The 24,832-nt window shown below is 47.5% G+C and overlaps 1 pseudogene; it reads right to left on the bottom strand.

Annotated features, from left to right (window-relative positions):
* Window positions 1–277: 277 nt before the first annotated feature.
* On the bottom strand, window positions 278–7,528 carry LOC114687875 (annotated as a pseudogene).
* Window positions 7,529–24,832: the final 17,304 nt, after the last annotated feature.

The following is a 24,832-nucleotide window of genomic DNA, read 5'->3' as shown; positions in this document are numbered from 1 at the left end:
CCTACCTACACAGACATTTGCTGTTTCCTAGCATTCCACATTTCCACACCTCTCCAAGCTCCCTGAATAATCCCAAAGGGTCTAGAAGAGACAATATGGAGCCACAGTAAAAGAAAGTCACTTCTAAAGACCTAATGGCTGCTGCGCTTCTCAGAGGCTGTTTCCCGGTGCACTCACGCCACCTGCTGGAAAAAGTTACCAAACACTTTAAAATGTTCAGTTTTAAAGGGAAGGATTCTGTTAACTACCATTTTTTTTCATTGCTGAGAAAACGTTATTATGGCCTTTTGGATAAAATGTATTTGCCAGGCAGGACAATCCCAGCATACTTCAGTGCATGGCCTCCTCTTTGCTGATCCTGCATTTGGCCCCAGGGAAGCTTGTGCTGTGCTTCTTGTCTGTGATGCTGAAACCTTGCCTACCCAATACCTCACAGAAGTCCAGGCTGTAGGTTCCAATTTTGGGGGTCACAGTTTGATGGCCAGATCAATGTGTTCTTGAGTCCCAAAACCAGTTTCCAATATCCGAGAAGTCATTTTACCGTAGCTCATACTCCCCCACCTACGCTCCCGCACCTTCAGGCCTTTCTCCAGATTTCGTCTGCCTTGGCTCCGTGGACTGTGTGGCAAACAACAATCTGTCCATTTCTCCTGATGCCAAAGGACCTGAAAGTGTATCTAGCTTTGGGAAACACAGGTGTCTGGGCTGTGAGCTGTTCCAACATCTTGGCTGCCTGGGTCAGTCTGTCTCCACTCTCCCTCACACAGATACTGAGGCAGAGCTGTCTCCTCAGAGGGCAAAGCATGCCATGGTCTTAACGCCCTGGAGAGCTGTTCTCCCTCAACGAGGTTCCTATTATAGTTAGTGTTCATTAACTCTTTTTTTTTTGAGATTTTCATTTATTTTTATTTTCTATGTGTGGGTGTTTTGCTTTCGTGCATGTCTGTGTACCACACACATGTCTGTGAACCACATGCATGTTTGTGTATCACATGCATGTCTGTGTACCACATGCGTGCAGTGCCCAAGAAAGCCAGAAAAGAGCATTGGATCCCCTGGAACTAGAGTTACGGACAGTTGTGAACAGCCATGGAGGTGCTGGGAACCAAACTCAGGTCCTCTGGGAGAGCAGCCAGTGATGTTGGTCCCTGAGTCATCTCTCCAGCCGCAGGACTTGCTACCTCTTGGCTGTCGCCAGGCCTGGCCATCTACTCACTACCCAGAGGATTATGGACAGTCTCTATGAGACTGACTGATGGCATGTTTACCGTCTCAAAGAAGGCATTCGCCCTGCATACACATGCAAGTTTGGGGTGCATTATGGTTTGAAATGTTCCCAAGAAGATGGTATATTTGGTCCCCAGTGGGTGGCACTGTTCAGAGAAGCTGTGGAACCAGATTGGTCATTTTTTTCCATTGCTGTGATAAGACACTATGACCAAAGCAACTTATGGGAAGAAAAGTTTATTTGGGCCTACAGTTCCAGAGCACTGGAATCCACAAAGGCAGGGACCGTACCACAGCCAGCAGCTGGAGCAGGAGGCTGAAAATTAAGAGCTCACATCCTTTACAATAAGCATGAAGCAGAGAGGAAACTTGTAGTAGGCGAGTCTTTTTATTCCCAAGACCCACCCCTTTCTCCAGGAGGACTGTACCACCTGAACCTCTCCAAATAGCACCTCTAACTGAGGACCAACTATGGGGGACATTTCTCATTCAAAATACCACAGGAGCCTTCAGGAAGAGAGGCCTGGACTGTGGTTCCTACCTCTGGGTTCCTGCCTTGAGTTCCTGCCCCAACTTCCCTCAGATGAACCCTTTCCTCTGAGGTTGCCTTTAGCCACAGTGTTTTTTTAGTGCGGTAACCAAAAAGAAACTGTTAGTGACTAGGGCAGGCCTTTGGTTCTGGCCAGAGATGCCTTTCCAGGCGGTCACCATGGCACATGCTCCTGCCTCCACAGCTCCATCACTGCACTGGAGCACTCAGCACAGCCTGAAAACCTCCCCTCCCTGAAGTCATTTCTGCCAGGCACTTGTCACAGCGACGAGAAAAATGACTGAATCTTGGTGCCTTGAGCCCAAGCAGGAAAATCCCACGAAACAAAAATGGCAAAGTCAGGACTGGGAGATGGCTTTGTACAAGGGCGCTGATGCCCAGCCCGCATGGAAAGCCGGACACAGTAGCGCACGCCTCTGTAGTCTCAGTGTCGCTAGGTCAAGATGGCAAGCGGACACAGGAGAACTCTCCGGCTTGCCACCCAGCTAGCCTGGTGTGCGCAGTGGAGAAGAACAAGGGTCTCACACGAGATGGAGAGTGAAGACTGAGACAGGTCGTCATCTGACCTGCACACACACACACACACACACACACACACACACACACACACACACTCTGTCTCATACACATCATAAACACGCACATAGGAAAACCAAGAGAGCTGGTGAACTATTTACAGTCTTCTTTCCTGATATTCCTGCTGCTCTCTGAGTCCTCGGGGCTTCCCCACCTTGCTGCGCGGGGTCTGACAAGATAGCGGGTGTTTACTCCATGTCACCGGAACAGGAGCTGGAAGAACAGACAGGGCCCGTTGGGAAACGGAGCTGAGAATGGAAACTCCACTCTTCAGCTCCACCCCCTCTTCTGATTTCTGTCTTCTCAGCTTCCCACCACCCAGGAATTTCAGCACAATTAACCAGAGCACTTGTAGTGGAACTGCTCTAAGAAACATCACAAACAGGATTACTAAAATGGCTCATGAGCTGTGGCTCCAGTCCCCCCCCCCCCCCCCCCCCGGCACCCTCTCCCCACCACCTTTTAGATGAATGTTTTCTCCCCATTGACGCTCCCTTCTCCATCTGCATAACACACCTAAAAAGTCTTCCTTTCGAGGGCCAGTGAAATGGTTCAACAGGAAAGGGGCCTTGCTGGCACAAGCCAGACAACCTAGATTCAGTCCCCAGAAACTATGGTGGAAAGATAAAACCTCTCTTGAAAGGTGTCCTCTGACCTCCAATGTGCTCCATAGCACATACATGTGCACCTCCGTTCACACAAATACACATGCAATGAAAAAAAATTTAAAGTTGTCATGGACCAGCAAGATGCCTCAGGCTGCACAAGCCTGTCACCCTGAATCTGATCTCCAGAAGTCGCATCAAGATAGAAGGAGAGCTCCAGTTCCATAAAGTTGTCCTCTGACCTCTACACATGTGCCATGGCATGCATTTTGGCCACCACATATCATGTGCATGCACATATACACACAATATGATGATGATGATGATGATGATGATGATGATGATAAAGGAAATCTAAAAGAGAAAGGTCTACCCTTCAAGGACTGAACTCTATGACCAAGAAAAATAAGTCTACCAGTACATACTTTCCTTGATGCCTAGAGTTGCCCGTGGATTAAGCAGCTTCAAGCTCCGGCATCACATATATAGCTCCTGATGAGGCACTTTGATGAGTCTTCTTTGTCCTTGCTAGTTTTTTTATTGGCAACTCGACATAGACTAGAGTTACCTGGGAAGAAGGAAACTCAATTAAAGAATTGCCTCCATCAGACTGGCCTGTGACCAAGTCTGTAAGAGATTGTCTTGATTGATGATTGACATGGGAAGGCCCAACCCATTATAGATGGTACCATCTCTGGGCTGTGTAAGAAAACTTTCTGGGCTGCAAAAGATAATGCAGTGGTTAAGGGCACTGGCTGCTTTTCTGGAGAGCTAGAGTTCAATTTCCAGCATCTACATGCAGGCTCACAACTGTCTGTAACTCCAGTCTCGGGAGACCTGTTGGCCTTTTCTAGCCTTGCAGGCAGATAGCTCACAGACACACATGGAGGCAAAGCATCCACCCACATAAAATAAAAGTAAACTTAAATTTAAAAAAGGAAAGCTACCTGAACAAGCCGGAGTGTGAGCCAGTAAATAGTGTTCCTCCATGGTTCCCACCTGGAGTTCCTACCTCGACTTCCCTCAGATGAACGCATTCCTCCCAAGTTGCCTTCAGCCGCGGGTTTTATATCACAGTAACCAAAAAGAAATGAGAATACTCCAAACTTGTCCTGGACTCTCTTCAAGCCTATCTTGTCCTGTTCAATCAATAAACTCACTAACTTCACTTTCGCTCATCCTGGAGTTCTTTTCTAGGGCCTGTCTGCCCTGAGTAGCACCCCCTTCTCTATGGAGGCCAAGGGGGTTACCTCAGGAGTTACTTCCTGCTCCCAGTGACAGAAGAATTTCAGGAAACGGACAGGAGAGGTAAAGTCCTGTGCCAGCTACAGCCGCAGGCTAAGCATGGAGCTGGGAACACCAGTCCTGTTAGCCGGGGTCCTGAGAGATGAAAAGCAGCCCAAGAAAATAAATGCTGGCAGATGCTTTGGCCTGAGTACAGGAGAGGCAGGGGAGCAGTGTGGGTCCGCAGGAGCTGTGCCTCCTCTACTGAGAGCATTCTTCTAGTCTTCTTCCTCAGGGAAGCCCCGCTGGTCACCTCACCTGCCCACCCTCAGTCTGCAGCTCCCCAGTGTGAGGTTTTCCTTTCCCGGCCCTTGTTACACAGTAACCGATTCATGACTCATCGCTCTTTGCTACCGTCTCTTTACAATGTTTTTTTCTCCACAGGGTGAAGAAATAGGAGGACAGCCCCTATCAGGGGTGCTCCCAACTCGTCACATCACCATGTGCTGCTGTCGGCTACACTGGCTGAGCTCAAACAGCTGCAGGATGGAGTCACAAACATGCATGCGGAAGCGGTTAAGAAACATCAGGCTCCGTGTCGGGTGACGTTAGAGCTAGCCTGGGGCACATGTCAGAATCTTGTTCACTGCTGAGGGAGCTTGGTTTCAGTCACCTGGTCAACAACCTTGTAAAGACAGCGCGCTTCATGTTCACCACCGTGCTGGGGGGGGTGGGTCCCCAGCTTTCCTCAGACTCAGGTGTGTGAACCCACCTACTGTTGTTTGTGAGAAGTCAGCGCTGCCTGTCCGGGGTCTGGTAATGAGAGAGGGAGGGAGGGAGGGGGAGACAGACAGACAGACAGATTGAGATTGTGGTGGGTGAGGAGGATGGGTAAACAGGAGAACCCCCAAGCAGGTCTCAGCCAGCCTGCAGCTGGAGAGAGACGTGGGGCTGAAGATTCTGGCACACACCCCACTGGGGTCCTTGTTGTATACTGGGGAGCAGGAAGTTCCACCTTGGGACCCTTGAGGCTGTAGTGAGCCAGGCTGTCCAGTACCCTTTTGGGAATCCAGACCCAGCATCGGGGTGGAGGGAGGAAGCGGACTGGACTGACCGCTGAGCGAGTCCAGAACAGGATGGAGCATCGCTGTTTTGGGGGCTCTTAGCCGGGACTTAGCCAGCTCGTGACTGACTCAGGGGATGGGAGCAGGGCGTGTCTGCTCGAAAGTTCTGACTGAGGGGATGTTGTGAGTGGGACCCCTACCTCAGGCAGCTCCTCTATCATCCTCACCCTCCCACGCCTGAATCGGCCCACACGGTGGCCTTGGAGGACATGGCCTAGGATGAATCCACCTTCTGCTGCGGTCCACTAGCCTGCCACGCCTGGGCGGCCTGCGGTAGCCAAGCCTGCCTTGTAGAGGGATTCGATGGGATCCTGGCTCCCCCTAGTGGCTCCTCTTGAGAAAGATCTGTGTCCCCAGTGAGGTCTTCGATTTCCTGGAGAGACCCACAGGCTGGGCAGACAGGCAAGCCTGTGTGTCTCTCTCCCCAGGACCACAGTTCTTAAAGCCTAGCTTAGCCCAATCAAGTCTCTTCACACTCGTCTCGGGGGAATCTCCCTGGGAAGGCGGTCGTTGCTCTAGACTAGGGCTACTTAAACTTTTCCACTGTGACACCTTTCCACTCAGGAAAATATTTAAATTCTACTGGATGTTTTTAAACATTAGAACACTTATTCTCAATTAATTAATTAATTTGTCTGTCTGTCTATTCATTATTTATTTATTTATTTATTTATTTATTTATTTATTTATTTATTTGTTTGTTTGTTTATTAAACAGGGTCTCTCTATGTAGCTCTGACTGTCCAGGAGCTTGCTACATAGACCAGGCTGGCTTTGAACTCACAAAGATCCTCCTGCCCCTGCCTCCTGAATGCTGGGATTAAAGGCATGCACCACCACTGCCCAGCAGAGCACTTATTCTTAATTCAATGTGCTTTATGTGTTTGTCTGTGTACCATGTGCATGCCTTGTGCACCCAGACCAGACATGGATCACCTGGGGCTGGAGTTACAAATGATTCTGATCCACCATGTACCTGTTCAGAACTGAACCTGGGTCCTCTGCATGAGTAGCAAGTGCTCTTAACCACTGAGTCACCCCCCTCATCCCTAATGATTTTTTAAAATACTTATTTTATTTATTTATTTATTTGTGTGTGTGTGTGTGTGTGTGTGTGTGTGTGTGTGTGTGTGTGTGTGTGCAGGTGCCTACAGATGTCAAAAGAGCGTGTCAGATTCCCTGGAGCTGGAGTTTCATGGGTTCTAGGAACCAAACTCTGTCCTCTGCATGAACAATATGGGCTTTGAATCACTGAACCATCTCTCTGTCCCATTAATAATAACATTTTTATTAAATGCAAGTCAGCAACTCAAATGCTCTGTTTCTCAAACAGCACTTTTTAAAACCAAACATCCTGCAGCTGGGCATAGTGGCATACACCTTTAACCTCACACCCAGGAGACAGAGTCAGGCAGATCTCTATGAGTTCAAGGCCATCCTGGTCTACATAGTGAGGTCCAGAACAGCCAGAGCTACATAGTGAGACCCTGTTTTGAAAAATAAATAAATAACACCAAACATTCTAAAACAATAAATCCAAAGATCCACTAATTTATTACTTATACACTAAGGAAGAGGAAGTAGGAAAATGTTAAAAGATTCTGTTTTCTATGGCTAAGCATTTCGATCTTTAACATACAATAGTATATAATTCTAGTCGAGGTTTCAGACGTCAGTCTTTGGTGCTCCATGGCTACAGGGCAAAGCGCATGGGCTGTGTTCTCAGAACCAAGGCAGCAGTCAGGTTCCACAACCAACACTGACAAACCCTGCCAGGTACACCTCGGATTCAGTATGCATTTGATTTAGAATTAGGGTGTGTGTGTGGGGGGGGTGTTGTCTCTATGTCTGTCTGTGAACCATGTGTGTATGCCTGGTGCCTACCGGGGCCAGAAGGAGGTGTTGGATTCCCTGGGACTTATGAGCCACCATGTGGGTGCTGAAAATAGAACCCAGTTCCTTTACAAGAGCATGCAGTGCGATTAACCACTGAGAAATCTCTCCAGTCCCTTGAATTAATTTTAGGTTGTTACCTATTCAGAAACCATTTAGTGTTGCCAAATTTCCTGCTCCCCTTACCCCCACAACACACATTCAGTTACAGGACATGGAATTGCAACCCATTTTAAGGAGGCTGTGGTCTAAAAGCAGACAGGGCACATCCATGGGCATTTCCTCCAGAGGGCGCTCTGCTCACAGACGTCTGACTCCCTCATCTTGCATCGAGGCTTTCATCTTGAATAAACCCAGTTTCTGGATCAGTATCACTAGATAACCATCTGTCACCAACATCTTTTAAGAGTTCATGAGTTCATGGAACCTGGGGACCTCCTGGATGACTTTTTGTTTGTTCCTGCCTATCTTCTCTTCCTTCTTGAGCCCTGTGTGCAGCAGGTCTTAAGGCAGATTGCTTAGCCGATGGAGTTTGCAGGGTTGTGTTGCACTCATGGTCTTCCTCGGCCCCGCCTACAGCACCACCCAGCCCATACTCTGACTGTCATTCCTATGGCTATTGCACCTGTCCTGCTCCTGTGACGGCTTGTGCATGGGGCGGGCAGAAACTAATTTATCTTGGTGACCCCTGGGCTGAAGCACATCCCTCCCAGGTGAGGAGCCCAGAGAAGCACAGGAAGTATTGCCCCTTAAAAAATGCCAAAGCAGGATTCAGTTACTTCATGTTTTCCTTTTGTAACTATTTATTTACCTATTTTAACTCACTAAGTCCAGTTAGTGCAGCTGATGTACACACAGTCCTAGGGTCATTCACTGTGGCATTTTGAGCCAAGTTTCCACTTTGGCCCAGGTTGTCCTGGAACTTACTATGCAGCCCAGGCTAGCCTGGAAGTCATAGTAATCCTTCTTCCTCAGATTCCTGAATGCCTAGATTACAGGCATGGTGCAGAAGATATAATGAAGAAGTGTGTGCTTAAATAAAACTGTAACTCAGTGAAGCCTCTGCTTTGGTGAATACTTATTCACCTGCAGGGTGCAAAGTTGATACACATAAGTAAGACATCATCGAGGGAGGAAAGGAGGGTGGGGTCTCCTTGTAGCACCTGAGTACACTGGAGATAATCCTCCAAGCAACTCTGAGAACAGGAAAAGCCTGGTGGTTTCCTCTCCTCCCCCACTTTTAAGATTGGGGAAACATTCACACGGGCAAGCCTCAGCATCACCTGTGAAAGTGGGCACATTTCTGAACATGCTCAGTTTAACAACTTTACTTGTTTTTTTAAAAAAAAAAACCCTGGATGGGAATACAACAGGGTGGAGAATTTCATCATCATTGCTAAGATGATGCAGCTCCATGCTGTTACACTCAGCATCCTGAGGCTGTTCCCTTAATCTTTTAGGAAACCTCAACTCAGGTTAGATGTAGATTCATAACCTCGCTGTTTGGAAACAGAGTTGGAAATTTTATTAAAGATAGTTTAATATAGACTTTAAATATGAGGGTTAGGAGAAAGAGAGACACACAGAAAGAGGGGAGAGTCACACTTTCAGTATTAGCCACAGAAGACATTTTGGTGATTCTGTTTACGTTGCAAAAAGTTGCTAAGAAACTTGGTTTGTTTGTTTCCTTTGATCTAGATAAATGGTATTATTATAGTGTGGCTCTGGAGAGCCCATGGACGGAATTATAATCTGATAATTTAAGCCAGAAGCCTCTAGGGGTGGGCAAGGAGTTGAGTACTTGCCCCATTCCCTGTAAATAGGGCTCTTGGTGGGATTTCCAGAGAGCTGCGGGGAGTGGCCGGGAAAGAAGAAAGGCCTTGAGCATCTCAGCTGTAGGGAGTCTTCGACCAGAATCCAGGGTGAGGGGCTCTTTCTTCTCATCTTCCCTCAACCTTCCTGGTCTGTCTACCCAGCCTCAGGAGCGAAACCCCGAGTTATTTATCCTGAGGAGTCATCTAGTTTCAGGGTAGCAACAGAAAAAGCTCTTAGCTTTGGATATGACCTTTGCTAGAGAGGTGGTTCTGCTCCATGTGGAAAAGATAGTTGGGGGCTGCTGTGGGATGTCTTTCTGTATGCTGTGAATATGTGTTGCTCTGATTGGTTGATAAATAAAGCTGCATTGGCCTATGGCAAGGCAGCTGAGAGGCAGGTGGGAAATCTAAGCAGATATATGGAGAGAAGAAAGGAGAGGAGAGAAACACCAGCTGCCGCCGAAGGAGCAGCAAGATGCCAGGGTACTGGCAATGCCACAGCCACATGGCAACTTACAGATTAATAGATACGGGTTAAGTTATAAGAGCTAGCTAGCAAGAAGCCTGCCATACGACATACAGTTTGATAGTTAATATTAAGCCTCTGAATGATTATTTTATAAGCAGCTGCAAGGACCATGGGGCCTGGCAGGACTGGAGAAAACTTTTGGCTATAGGGGGCCATTTGGAAATCCATTTCAATCAATATTGCTGGTGCAAAAAGGCATGGTATTGGTGAAATTATTAAGGCCACTCCACGTAGTTAAAAGGATATTTATTTAATGGTGTAACTTACAAATTAAGGGATAGGTAGGTTGCGGGGTCTGGAGAAGGTGTATCACAATCCAGCGGTGTTCTCTGGAACTCTGCTCGGTCCACCTCCACCGTTCAGGGTCCTGGAACTGAGAGAGCGCTGGCCCATCCAGACCTCGGGTCTCCAGGCGCCTCCCCTGGCCCCGCCTCGTAGGCGTGACAGTTGCCAAAGTCTCAATGGGGGTTGGAACTTCCAGATCAAAGCTGGAATGGCTTCCCGCTACAGCCTGGCATTTGATTTCCCTTTCCATTGACTGAAGCATCCTTTGGGCCTGTCTTTCATGAAATGCAAAGTGAAATGCTGAGTAGTGTTCCATTTCCATCCTCACAGCTCACAGTGCTACTTTAACAGTAGAACTTCGGGTTCCCCAGGCTTTCTGACGCCCTAGGTCTGGGGTGGGCCCCTGAGAGTGAGATGTCTAACAAGCCTGTGCCTCACACTCTGAAAAGCCTGAACAGCCTGAGACCGTCTTCGAGTGTTTAGGGAAAATTATCCTGGGTTAATGGAAGGTCCAATCCCCAGGACCCACAGGGCACCTCCCAGATTCCCACAGAGATTCTATTCTTGGTGACTCTGAGTGGCCCAGCTGGGGGAAGCAGAATAGCAGAGCTGTTGAGGCTGGGGACACACCGCCTCAAAATATAACCACAGGAGACCAGAATGTGCCACCTTAAAATACAGTGCTCTGGTGTATTTTGAGTGGGTTATTCTGAGAACTGCAGATACGGAGGAGCTCTGAAAAGCTGTTCTTTCCTCAAAAGACTTCCCCTTGCATGAAGGACAGCTAGTTTAGGAAAGCATGTCGGGAGAGGGCCAGGACCAATCTACATAACAAAGCAATCTTTGTTTCCCAATCCCTTCCACTTCCTCCTCTTTCCCATAATCAGTTAACTAATACCCTCTGCAGGATCCCACATCCCATCCTGTTCTCAGGAAGCCTGGGTTGGTCATCTGGATCCTCTTCTGAATCTCCTTTTTGGGACGCTCATACTTAGGTATCGAATAACACGCCAGGAATTTTTGTTAGTGTGTTTTATGTCAATTTAGTTTTTGGCACAAAGAACCTGAAGGTGGAGTTGAAGCCAGTTTTCCCCTCCCAAGACAACACTCCTTTCTCAACATCTACAGTGTGGAAGTTGACCTGGGCTGTGTGCTTTCAACTCAAACAGCTAGCTACCACATGTACCCTTAAAACTGGGGCTTCCCCTTGGTGATTGACCAGTTAGCGACCTTTAATGATGTAAAAGCCTCAGGTGGGCTGAGAAACGCTGGCCAGGAGAGTTGACTTGACTGATAACACCTGTGGGCTCCTAGGATCCAGGTGCTTCTGATAAGATGGGCATGAACATGAATGTACCAACCTCCCTAGGTATGTACCACTTTGAGACTTTGGGCAAAGACCTGCAGATGGGATCTTCCATCCCAAAAGTTCCCTTTTCTGTCTTATCAGACCACCCCCTGTATCATGGGGGCACATTCTCCACTCCCTCAGAGAGGCTGCAGCCCCTCAACTGTTCTGATTAAAGAATAGTTTTGCTTCTGAAAGAGGTCGGTCCTTCTGTTAGGTTTCTGCCGCCACTCCAGCTGCATGGCCACACATGCGCAGTTCAGCAGCTAAGCAAGGGGTCTTGCGTCTTACGTCATCGGTGCTTGTGGCGTGGTCACGAAATCTTCGCATGCCTGGCATAGCTCCGTAAGCTCACCTGCACATGTTCACGGGAATCAAAATGCCAGACAGAGACTCCTCCCCTCTCTCTGCTCTCTCCTCCCCCACTATCCCTCTCTGCTCTCTGAATGTGCTTCTTCCCCAGGCCTGGTTCTTTTGTGTCCATACCCCCCCCCCAGGCCAATAAATCTCTGACACTGGGTCATGGCACCAATGTTGTTTTTAAAAATTGATAAGTGGCGCTGGTTACCATGTGGAAAGGTCATAAGGCACAACAAAACCCAGTATCAGAGCTTTATTAGGAGGAGGGGGGGACAGAAGAACCAGGCCTGGGGAAGAAGCACGTTCAGAGAGCAGAGAGAGAGAGAGAGAGACAGTGGGCGAGGAGAGAGCAGAACAGAGGAAGGGGAAGGAGTCTGTGTCCGGCGTTTTAAGGACTCCTGTGAACACGCGCAGGTGGGCTTATGGAGCTATGCCATGCATGTGCAGATTGCGTGACCACGCTGTACACACATAATCACCAGTGCACACTGATGACAAAAGATGTAAGACCCCTTGCTTAGCTGCTGAATTGCACATGTGTGGCCATGCAGCTGGAGTGGCGGCAGAATCCCAACACCTTCTTTTATGTTCATGCTGTCTAGATCAATCCTGATCTAATAGTGGTAACCGACAGCTCTCTAGTTGGACAAGACAAATGTGGTGGTACACGCCTTTAATACCAGTACTTGGGAGGCAGAATCAGGTGGATCTCTGTGAGTTCGAGGTCAGCATGGGCTACATAGTTCCAAGACAGCCAGAGCTACATAGTGAGACCCTGTCTCAAAAAACCAAACCAAACAAACAAACAAAGACCCACTCAGCAAGAAAGAAATCAAGCCTGGCACTGAAAACCTAGCTCAGTACCCAGGGCTAGTAAAGTCATGGATCTTGGAGGAGAACCTACCATTACCACTAGACCAGCATAGCATGGTAAATATTTGTCCTTATACCCACAGATACATGTAGGGGAGAGAGAGAGAGAGAGAGAGAGAGAGAGAGAGAGAGAGAGAGAGAGAGAGAGAGAGAGGAGAGAGAGAGAGAGAGAGAGAGAGAGGAAACGTCTCTCTGCAACACACAGAGGCCATTACAGAAAACCACAAACGATCAAAATGCACCCTTGGAGCCCAGTTCCAACGGATACATCTCTAACACAACCACTGCCCCTAAGGCTCAGGGATCATTGTGGGGGGACGGGGCAGAAAGATTGTAAGAGCCAAAGGATCAGGGACCTTGCTGTGAGATTGGGTCTCCTAGAAATATCAGCAGCTACATCCATGAAGTCTCACCAACATGGCTGCCTAAACATGACCTAAACAAGGCTGACACCAACAGATATGCTAACATGGATTTGGGAAAGCTCATGAGGCCTCAGCCCCACGCAAAGAGCTACAGGCAACTAAGGAACGCTGAGCAGGGGAAACGGTCTTCTCCAGAGAAGAGCACCCCAATTGGTTATCCAATACCAAGTGGTCACCCTGAAAACACACGTACAAGTAACATTATAAAGACTGAGCAGGTTATATTTAGGATTACACACACACACACACTGCGGTGGTTTGAAAGAAAATGGCCCCCATAGGGAGTGGCACTATTAGGAGGTGTGGCTTTGTTGGAGTAGGTGTGGCCTTGTTGGAGGAAGTGTGTCACTGTGGGGGTGGGCTTTGAGGTCTCCTATGCTCAGGATACACCCAATGACACTGTCCACTTCCTGTTGCCTGCGGATCAAGATGTAGAACTCTCAGCTCCTTCTCCAGCACCATGTCTGCCTGCATGCCACCATGTCTCACCATGATGATAGTGGACAAAACCTCTGAAACTGTAAGCCAGCCCCAATTAAATGTTTTTCTTTATAAGAGTTGCCATGGTCATGGTGTCTCTTCACAGCAATAGAGCCCCAACTAAGACACACATGTAACAACAAATCAAAGAAGAAGAGGTCATAAATTTAAGAGAACAAAGGGGATACATGTAAAGCCTTGGAGGGAGCAAAGAGAAAGGGGAAATGATGTCGTTTTATTATAATCTCAAAAATTTAAAAAATAAAATAAAAGCACTGGGGCTCCTAAGGCAGACACAAAGATTCAGGAGGGTAAACTGAGGAAGTGCCTTTGGTACCTCCCCTGGACACCCTCCCATGAAGGGACACATCATGCCAGAGACTAGCCATCAAGACTTTCCAGGCCCTGGGATACAGGAGAGTCAGGATGTATCACGGCAGGACCCTCATACCAGCCCACCCCAGCCCGAGACTCAGAGTACGGGCGGTCCCCAAACTTTGCCTGGTGAACTGTCTTGGGCTCAAGGGTCCTCTGGGTCCTCTGGGTTCTCCCCCTCTGCAGCTGAGACAGTGGGCTTCGTGCATCCTGTTTGCTTTTATTTCTGCTGAGGTCTGAGTGAGCCTTGCTGGCCCCCTCGTCCTGGGGTATAGGGTGGGCATTAAGCATTCCTAAAAGCACTCAAACATGTTAACATCATCATTAGTGTGAACAGTAGGTTATTTTAAGGACACCTTTCGATGTGTATTTTCTTGTAAATAAGCAAAAAGGCAATTTGACCTCCTAAATGAGAGCTGTTGGGACTCTCTCCTGCTGTCCTGATGCCTTAAGCAAAAGAATTGCTGGTAAATAGCCCTTGGAACCCTTCCTCAGCTCGAGGACCATTTGGAACACTCTGCAGACACCCTGGAGACTCTCACAATGACCAGAGTGCTTGCTCTGGCTCCCAGCTGTGACTATTTGAAGCATCTGTGATGGACTTCCGGCAGCCTTTTCCACTCAGGCCAGATGAAGAGTACTCCACCTGGTGGCCAGCCAAAGGACTGTTGGGACTTGTAGGTACAAAAGAGTCAGTGCTTGGTGAAACCACAGACCTTCATCTGCGGGAAGGTCTACTGGCATTGTCGCATACACCCCCGGCTGTCTAAGTAGGCTGGGGAGACCCAGCTGGGAGACACTGTCTGTGCTGCTGTGGCTGTTGTGTGAGTGAGTGAGTGAGTGAGTGAGTGAGTGAGTGAGTGCATGCATACGTTTGTGCCTGCGTGCATGCGTGAGTGCGGAGTCACCTGCGTGTGTCGGAGTGGAGGCCAGAAGCCCATATCAGTTGGCCACCTCCATCACTCTTGACCTTATTCTTCGGAATGTGGTCTATCATTGAACCTGGGCTTTGCCGTTTTACCTGAGTTGGCTGACCATTGAGATCCTGGAGTCTGCCTTTCTCCTGCGCTGAGGCCGGGGTAGACTTGCATTATGGCACCTGGCTTTTATGTAAACCATAGAGGTCTGAACTCAACAAGCCATCTCCCCAGACATGAAAACAGTGGTCCTCGACCTGGGGGGTCTCATAAGGGTCTCCTAAGACCATCAAAAAACACAGATGTTTACACTGCAATTCATAACAGTAGCAAAATTACAGTTATGAAGTAGCAATGGAAATAATTTTAAGGTTGGGGGTCACCCCAACATGAGGAACTGTATGATAGGATCGCAGCATTAGGAAGGTTGAGGACCACAGCCATAAAGGCATCTTGATGCTTTTGCCTTGCCTGGTTTTGGTAGCCATTAGAAGAGCAGGCTGAGCTTGTAACAACAGGGAAGAGGTCTCAGCCGTGACAGCGGAGCCCCTGCTGGCCCAGCCACTGAAGAGGCGGGTGCAGGGTGTACAGCTGTACAGCCTGTTAAGCCCTGGAGCTGGGCACATCCTCCTTCTCTAGGGCTGATGAGAGGCAGATGTGTTCTGAAAGCTAAGGAGCCAGACCCAGACACATACGTGAGATATGAGGATCCCTGCCTGTGTGTGGGGATCCAAGGAGTCCATTCTAATCCCCAGACAGAACCTCCAAGTGGACAAAGGCCGTCAAAGAGGAGGAGGAAACCAGGTCAGATGATAAAATGTGAGGCCTGACCTACTGGTCATTGCTAGCTCTGAAGACAGAGGAACAGATAAGGGCACAGGCAACCTCTAGAAGCAGGAAAAGCCAAGGGGTGGTGTCCTGCCCCCAAACACCTGATGGCTAACACCGTACTTTTAGTCCATGTCAGACTTCTAACCCACAGAACTATGGTATAGTATGTTTGTGCCGTGTTAACCTGTTCCATTGGCCATAGAAACAGAAAAGATGGTAAAGGTGAAGGCCCTAAGCACAAACATATGATGTGCCCTGGGTTCTTAACGGAGGCTCTGCATAACATCTAAGGGCCACTCTCAGCTGGGTCCCAACCTTGGGAACAATACCATATTCATAAACATTCAGTGCCAGGGAGGTAGGGCTCCAGGCAAGACGGAACGGGTACACTCCTTCCTACCCGTCCTGCTGACCCTCAGATCTTCTAATAAAACAAACGGGAAGGCACCGAAAGGTGAGGAGGGCCTGGGAACACAAGGAACGATGTGCTGGTGAATGCTGGGGGGGGGGGGGTCTGTTCTGTTGTTTCTGCCTTGTGCATGCAGACTGGGTGCTGAAGTCCGCAAGCCTGAGACACCAGTGAGTACAGCAACATCTCCAAGACAAGTTTAGTGAAGGGACCGAGGGACAGGCAGCTTAAACAAACAAAAGGCAGGTGAAATATCAGTGTGTGGGGGGGGCATGACCCCATTTTACCCGTCTGTAAAGGTCACATGGGGAGCCTAGGCTTTTCTCCCTCCCTCACCTAGGTAGAACAGGCCACACTCCCAACCTTATTCAGGGAGGCGAGAGAAAGCCACATAGCTATCTCCACTGTGATTTGGACCCAGAAGGGATACAGGCCCTCCTCTGGGGTGTCCGTGGAGGCTGAGTAAGGAAACCTCCATATCCACTGGTACAGAGGGAGGGATTCACGTTACACAGCAAGCATAACTAAGATTCGGTCTCTACACAACCCTGTATTTCTCCTGTTACTGTGCTAAGTAAGACTCCCTGCCAAAAGCACCTTAAGGGGGAGGGGGGTTACTGCCTCACGGTCCAGGGACACAGTCCATCATGGAGAGGAAGGCATGGCAACAGGAGCTTGAGGAGGCTGGTCACATGGCATTAGAGTGGCAAAGACCAGTCCCGACACAGCCCCTACCCAGAAGTGACCTGACATGATTTAACAACATCACTCGTAAATTCACTTCAATAAGCAATTATGAACATCCTTAACAAACGAACAAGTAAACGAAGGGCTTAGCAGGTAACAGAAAGCACGTGGAAGAAGCGAGAGCAATGGGGCGGGAGGAAGGGGTGTCTGAACTAGAAGTGACGGGGTGGGGGGTGAGGGGGTGGGGGTGGGGAGAGGGGAGGGGGGGTGGGGGTGGGAGAATGGGGGGATCAAAAGCTCACCGCATGGCTCAGCAGCACAATGGAGAAGACAGGGGGAAATGACTAGTGAGGTGGAACACAGAGCAACAGAAAAGACCCAAACAAGGTAGAGGAACCACAAACACAGCCTCAGGAGCTTCAACTACAACAGAAGAGCAACTCTCCCATCAGGGGACTTATGGGCTGAAAACTGTTCAAAGAAAAAAAAATGGCTGAAAATAACTCCAATTTGGCAAAAGAGAAAATCCTATTGAGTTTAGGAGCTGAGTGAATCTCACTCCAGATAAGCTCATAAAAACAAAACAAAACAAACAAACAAAAACAGAAACCATAAAAGTCCATCAAGTCACATCAAAATAAAACATTTGAAAAACACACAAAGAAAAAAAAATTTTCTTATTGGCCAAAGAAAAATGACATCTTGTCTATAAAGGAAAATGATTCAAAGGATAACGAATTTCTCATATGAAGTCAGAGGCCAGAGGAAATGGCCCGACATTTTTCAAGTGCCGAAAGAAAGAACTGTCAATTCAGAATTCTGTGTCCAATGAAGGTATGCCTTAGGAATGTGGGGTGGATAAAAGTTTGCTCAGACTGAAGGAAAACTAAGGGAATTTGTTGCTCACATAACTACCCTACAAGAATGGCTGTAACAAGTTACTGGCATACAAAGAAAACAATGAAAGAATGAATGTTGACATTCCCCTGCCCCCACACCTGATTTCATATACATAAGTAACTCAAAGCCAGATACAGGGGCATCTGCCTCTTAGTCCCAGCTGTAGGCAGAGGTGAGTGAGGTTGCTTTAGCCCAGGAGTTTAAAGCCAACCAAGGCAACATAGTCAAATCCCATCACAAAAGAAAACTAAAAAATAGCCAAAGATCTGAATTGAAAAACCAAACCCATAAAACCCTCCCAAGAAAGCGCAGAAGTAACTCTGGTTTTGGCAATGGTTTCTGAACTATAAAACCAAGTGCACAACAACAAAACAACCCAAACTTTGTTAAAAGTTAAGACTTTTAAGCCGGGCAGTGGTGGCGCACGCCTTTAATCCCAGCACTCGGGAGGCAGAGGCAGGAGAATCTCTGTGAGTTCGAGGCCAGCCTGGGCTACCAAGTGAGCCAGGAAAGGCGCAAAGCTACACAGAGAAACCCTGTCTCGAAAAACCAAAAAAAAAAAAAAAAAAGTTAAGACCTTTATAGTGATAAGGATGTCCTGAAGAAAGTGAGAACGGCGGCTGGAGAGAAGGCTCAGCCGTGCGCCAGAACTGGCTGCTCCCAGAGGCCAGGCTGGACCCCCAGCACCTACACCGTGGCTCATGACTGTATGTAACTCCAGTTCCAGGGGATCCAATGCCCTCTTCTGGCCTCTGTGGGGCATTCAAATGGTGTGCAGAACCACCCCCACCCCCCCCACACACCCACACACATATGAATATCACACAATGTATGTATGGATTTTGAAGAAGCCCGTCACAGGAAAGAGCACGCTGCAACATTGCGTTGAAATGAACTATGCAGAGCAGCAGCTCTACTGAAGGAGAAATTAATTTAGTGGCTTCCTAGAACAGAAAACACAGATCAGGGTGTGAGAACCAAAGGGATAGAGTTTCTTTTCGCAGTAATGAAATGTCATAAAGTTGAGAGAACAATTCATTGTACATAATGATGTGACTATATGAAGAATTATATTAAAAACATTGTTAAGTTAATGAAAACTCCAGGGTTGGGGAGACCGCTCCGTGGGTAAGAACGTGTGTTGCTCTTGCAGAGGATCCAAATCCAGTTACCAGCACCCACATTGGGTGGTAACTCCCACTTCAGGGGATCTGATGCCCTCTTCCAGTGTTTGTGTACCCCTACACTCACACACACACACACACACACACACACACACATACACATACACCAATCTTTTTAAAATGAAAGATGACCGTCCAATGTTATCACAAATGGAAGCCTAGAACCAGAAGATAAGAAAGAGACAACATTAAAAGTCGAGGAAGGACAGTGGTGGCACATGCCTTTAATCCCAGTACTTGAGAGGCAGAGGCAGGTGGATCTCTGTGAGTTCGAGACCAGCCTGATCTATAGAGCGAGATCCAGGACAGGCACCAAAACCACACAGAGAAACCCTGTCTTGAAAAAAAACAAAACAAAACAACAACAAAAAGGGAATTATTTGGGGCTAGAGAGATGGCTCAGAGGTTAAGAGCACTGGCTGCTCTTCCAGAGGTCCTGAGTTCAATTCCCAGCAACCACATGGTGGCTCACAACCATCTGTAATGAGATCTGGTGCCCTCTTCTGGCCTGCAGGCATACATGCAAGCAGAACACTGTATAATGATGATGATGATGGTGGTGATGATGATGATGATGATGATGATGATAAAGCTGAGGAAACCGCCAAACAAAACTACAGTGCCAGGTTTAAACCAGCAATGATAATAAAATTCACTGTCAAGGACCTAAACACAACAGTGAAAAGACAAAGACTAGCTTATTGAATTTCCAATTACCCTAACTATATGATAGAAGAAATTCACTTCTTTATATGCTGCATCAAGGTTGAGAGTAACAGGATGAGAAATGATATACCATGCAGACATTAACTGAACCAAAGGCTTGACTGTATTAACAAATAGACTTCAGGAACAGCCGTGTATGGTCAGGGAGCTAAGAATGTTGGCACATGACTGTAATCCCAGTATTTGGGAGCCTGAGGCAGGAGGATTTTCTCAAGTTCAAGCCTAGTTTATACTGCACAGTGACTTCCAGACCAGCCTGGGCTATAGTGTGAGAACCTGTGTAAATACAAAGACTTCAGAGCAAAGAAAATTTCCAGAGACGAGCGGGACCATGATGAAAGAGAAAAGTCCCTGGGGCTCATGTGATGTACACAGCCCATGTTCATATACAGCTGTGTTACATATTAATGCACCAAACAACAGATCTGCAGAGTGTAAGAAGCCAAACAGACAGACCTGGACATAGAAACAGACATCCCCATATACACCCAGGAACTTGACATCCTTCCCGTGACAAGTCAAAGAACAAGACTGAAACTGACATCATCAACATCATCCATCAGACTCTACTGACATTTCTACGATACAGCACAATGCAAATTCTTTCTGAAAGCCCGTGGAACATTAGTCAATATCGATCAAACAAACCTCATCAAATTTAAAGGAATTAAAATCACATAGATTTGCTCTGTAACCACAATGTGTTCAAAATAGAAATCAATACAGAAAAAAAGGGGGAAAATCCCCAACTACCTGAAACCGGGTGACACCTTTCTAAATAATGCATGGACCAGAGGAAATAAATGTCAGGGGAACTGAAAAGGCAACAGCATGGCAATGAACCCAACAGGAATGAAAACAACACAACAAAATAGGAGAGGAAGCCAGGCCCCGAAGGGATCTGCAGCAGCAAGAGCTTTGGGAGAGTGAATGGCCATCTCGGAGCAGCAATGTCAGCTCCTACCCAGGGGAACCAGGGCAGAGTAAGCCACCAAAAATCAAACAAATGAAATACCACCAACAAAAAAACAGCAACCCATAGGACTGAAAAACAGAAGAGAGTCAATGAAGAGATCAATGATACAGACACACTTCTAGCAAGCTAACAAAACCCACAATATCAGGAGTGAAGCAGAGACCATTACATGCTCCGTAGAAATAAAAATGATTGCAAGGGAACATGATACAGCCCAAGAGACAAAACTTCAGCAACTTAGGTGAAGTGGACCTCAGAAAGTACAACTACCAAACACACTGAGCGTGAAATAGAAAATTTTAATTTCCCAGGGAAACTGAATCTGTTGTTCAAAAAGACTGTTAAAAAAAAAAAAAAAAAAACTCCAGAGGGAGATCCTGTCGGGGCAGAGGAAGAGAGATAGAGAGTTCCTGGTTCAGAATTCTATAAAATGTCTGAAGAGTTCTAAATTATTTCTGTTCAATCTGAAAATAGAAAAGGAGGAAACAGTTATTTTATGAAGTCAACGTTAACCACAAAACCATAGAACAATAAACCACAGACCAAGATCCCATGTGGGCCACAGAAAAACATCAAGGGCAATCTAAAATAAAAACATCGATCTGAATGACAAAAACAGAACGTGAGCAAACGAGAGAAAACCGAGGCAGTGCTGAGATACTTAACAAAATGTTGGTAATCCCAGCCCACACCACAGAAGATTCTATACCTGGTTTTGACAGGGTTTATTCCAGGGAGACAAGGCTCATCAATATCTAAAAGCCAGTCAGTGCTGTCTCTCATCGTATGAGCTTCATATTGCTGCTATAACAAATACCGCGGAGCAGCAGCATTAAGAGCAAAGAGACAGCTCAGTAGTTCAGAGCCTTCCTGCTCTTCCAGAGGACTTGGGTTTGGTTCCTAGCGCTACTCATGCCAGGAGGCTCACAACAGCCTGTAACTCTAGTTCCAGGGCCCAATAACTTCTTCCTGCCCGTGGGCACCTGAACACACACACACACACACAGTAAATAAGAAAATATCTTTTTAAAAGAAAGGACAGATTGATTATCGTCCACTTGTGAAGATCATAAATCTACAGTGAGCTTCTCTGAGCTCTATCAAGGGATCCACAGGACTGTGTTCCTTCCTAGAGGTTGTGGAGGTTAATTTGTCCTCTCACCTTCTCCTGGCTCTTAGGGCTGCTTGTACACTTTGGCTGGTTTCCTCCTTTCATCTTCAAAGCCATGATGGCCACTTTGAGTCATGTGGTATCGCCTCCTTCCACAGTTCAGGACACAGGACTACACCGGAATGCCTGATCTGAGATAACGTCTCCCTTCTCAATCAGTTTAAATATCACCCTTACTTCAACCTGCAACTCCAATCCATTGGTTCCAGGGACCAGAGCACGGCCATGGGGATGTCATTATTCCACCTGCCATGGTACACCCTTGACTCTCCGTAAGATTCACTGGCTTTTCTCATGCAAGGTTCCCAGTCCAAGATCCCCGCTAAGTCTCAGACCATTAAAGCCCCAAGTCCCAGATCTGATCTACATCTTATCATCTCAAAATCCCCAAATGTCATTGCTCAAACCAGATATGGGTGGGTGTTCCATGTCTAAAATGTTCTGGGGGCAATCACTTACGTACTGATTACCATTTTGGGTTTCCCTTGAGCTGGAGTCTGAAACAGGTGAAGGCATTTCATGTTTTAAGTGTACCCATCACTACAGGATTCTAGTTAAAGTCATTGGTACCCATGCCCCAGGTCAAGAGCTGTAGCACTGTCCTGGGCTCATCTGTCTTTCTCACATCTGCGTTCAGTGGTAACTGAGCCCAGGTACAGGCGCATGTGCATGCTCTACCACTAAGCGACATTCTTAGTCTCACGAGTGCTGCTTTATCTTCAAACTCTGCAACTCCGTGTTCCCGTCCCGTCCCCAGCCCTCTCACTCACTGGAGTGGAAATTCACTCTTCCTACCCTCACGCTGTCAGTGCTCATCCTAATAGGAGATCCTCCACACAACGGCCAGAGTGGCAGACAGCGGTGAGGTCTCCGTGCATCTGCTTCTTACTCTGCAAGCATCCTCCCTAGGGCACTCAGATTCAAGTCAGAGTTCTCACCACCACTGTTCACTTTACACAGTCTGGCTCCTGCCTGATTCTTGGACTTCTCAGATCCTCCCTGACTCCTTACCCTGGTTGCCCAAACAACCTTGCTAGGTTCCTAGCATGCTCATGGTATCTGGGAGCCAGGGCCTTTACCCAACTGCTCCCCATTTGGAACACTGCTCACCCATAGATTGTCCTTTGGGTTTTGGCCAATTCTTCCTCTTCAGGTGGACTGTCCCCTGCTCAAAAATAGTTCCTCCTCTTGTTTAGTGTCTTCATGGCTCAGTCTATTGCTGATTTATTAAAAAGTTCTTTTATTTATATGTATATGTATAGGGGTTATACCTGAATGCAAGTCTGTATACCACATGCATGCTGTGCCCACAGAGGCCAGAAGAGGGCACTGGATCCCTGGAACTGGAGTTACAGTTGTGAGCCCTCATGTGAGTGCCGGGAACTGAACCCACGTCTTCTGGAAGAGCATCAAGTGCTCTTAACTATTGAGCCCTTTGTTTCTTACCTGGTCTCTTCCTGATCAACCCCCAGCAGCTCTGTGGGGACAAGGAGTTCAGCATTCTAGGAGACAGTATTCATGCAGCTAATAAATGACAGCCACCTGCAAACAGCAGGAACAACCCGTTGGTTTGATATTTTTGCCTCTCTGTTCTGTTTCGTGTCCTGCAGGCTGCACTTCCTGAACAGTCATGCCATAATGGAGATCACAGGCATCCTTGCTTTGTTCTTGATTCGAATAGTGAGGTCTCTAGTGGCTGTGCTTAAATATAATGCTGGCTGTGATCTCAAGGAAAACCAACATGGAATAGCTCTGAAAAGGCATGTTAAGCACACGCTTTCCCCATGACTCGTTGGGGCTGTTTTTATCAAATGTTCACTGCACCCATGGCGACTTGACTTCAAGTCCTGTGCTGTCTCCACAAGCCAAACTGACTTCTCTCACACATGAACAATATCAGTTATGAAGAGACTGTGTCCCTTTCCGTCCCTGCAACCCCCTCCCCCAGGAAGCATAATACGGCACTGGGACTCAAAGCTGGGACAGAAGGGGAAAGTTCACTCTTCTCCCCCCCACACACACCCGTCTTTCCTGGAGGCCACAGGGCAACCTGAGCTCTCATCTAGATGCCACTGCCTTGATGTTTGAGACAGTCTCTCGTTGGCCTGGCGCTCACTGGCTATTGGCCATGAGTTCAAGGGATATGTCTCCGGCTCCTCAGCGCTGGGGTTACAAATGCCATGTCATCACATCTGGTATTTTCCATTTTTTAAAACATGACTTCTGGGGATCAAACTCAGGCCCTTGTTCTTGCATGGGAAGCAATTTCTCGATCAAGCCATTTTCTCAGCTTGAAACGGGCAAGTTATTGATGCCAGTGAGGCAAGAGATCAGGCCGAAGGTCGCCTGCAGGAGCGTGGATCCCTGCATCAGAACAGGGTTGGGGTGGGGAAGAGTTCCACTGTCTGCAGCCAGCCTTTCCCTCTACCCCCTTGACATCAAGGAGAGTGGAACTTTACCTGCTGGGGAGGAAGGCTACTGTTCAACTTAGCTGTGGGCTCACTGAGGTTCCAACATATCCTTGTTAATACAGGTTTAAGGCTTTTTTTTTTTTTTTTTTTTTTTTTTTTTTTTTTTTTAGTTAAGCTAGTTTTAGGTCCCCCCACCTCCGGCAACACTTTAAACTTGCATAAAACTAGTATGATCGCTGATGGAAATAAATGGAAGCAGCTAGCTGATAAACACGATTCATAGTTCAACCATGTTAAAATGTGTTTGTGTTGGAGAGATGGCTCAGTGTTTAGGAACACTTGCTGTTTCTTCCAGAGACCCAAGTTTGGTCCCCAGCACCCACACCAGGCAGCTCACAGTCATTCGTACCCCAGCTCCACGTGATATGATGCCTTTGTCTTCTGCATTCATGTGCACAGACCCACATGCTGGTTTCGAACTCACAGGGATCTCGGTCTCCGTGCCAGCAAGTCGCCTACCACTTTCCATGCAATTCCACAACTGGAGAAATCTCTTGGATCTAGCTAGCTTGCTGTCCACATTGTTGCTGTCCTATCTTAACAATCGTTACTAATTCCCAAGTCACCAAGTGTGTTCCCTCTGCATTCCTGAAGGCCATTTATAATTTTAGAATTTAACGTATGCTTGTGATGTAGGATAAAGGCCCTTGAAGACACTGTCCCTTCCCCCACGAGGTCTATGATAAACCTCACAATGAGGTAGAATTCTCATTTTATCTTTATGAATGTTTTGCTTGCATGTATGTCTATGCAACATATGCATGCCTGGTGCCTACAGTACCCAGCAAAGGGTGTCAAGACTCTTTGGGACTGGAGTTACAGTTGTAAGACACCATGTTGGGAACTGAACCTGGGTCTTCTTGAAGATCAGCA

This window comes from Peromyscus leucopus, chromosome 19 (genome assembly GCF_004664715.2).
Source record: "Peromyscus leucopus breed LL Stock chromosome 19, UCI_PerLeu_2.1, whole genome shotgun sequence".
NCBI lineage: Eukaryota > Metazoa > Chordata > Mammalia > Rodentia > Cricetidae > Peromyscus > Peromyscus leucopus.
Note: the sequence above shows the minus strand (reverse complement) of the source record. Positions and strands in the feature narration are given on the sequence as shown.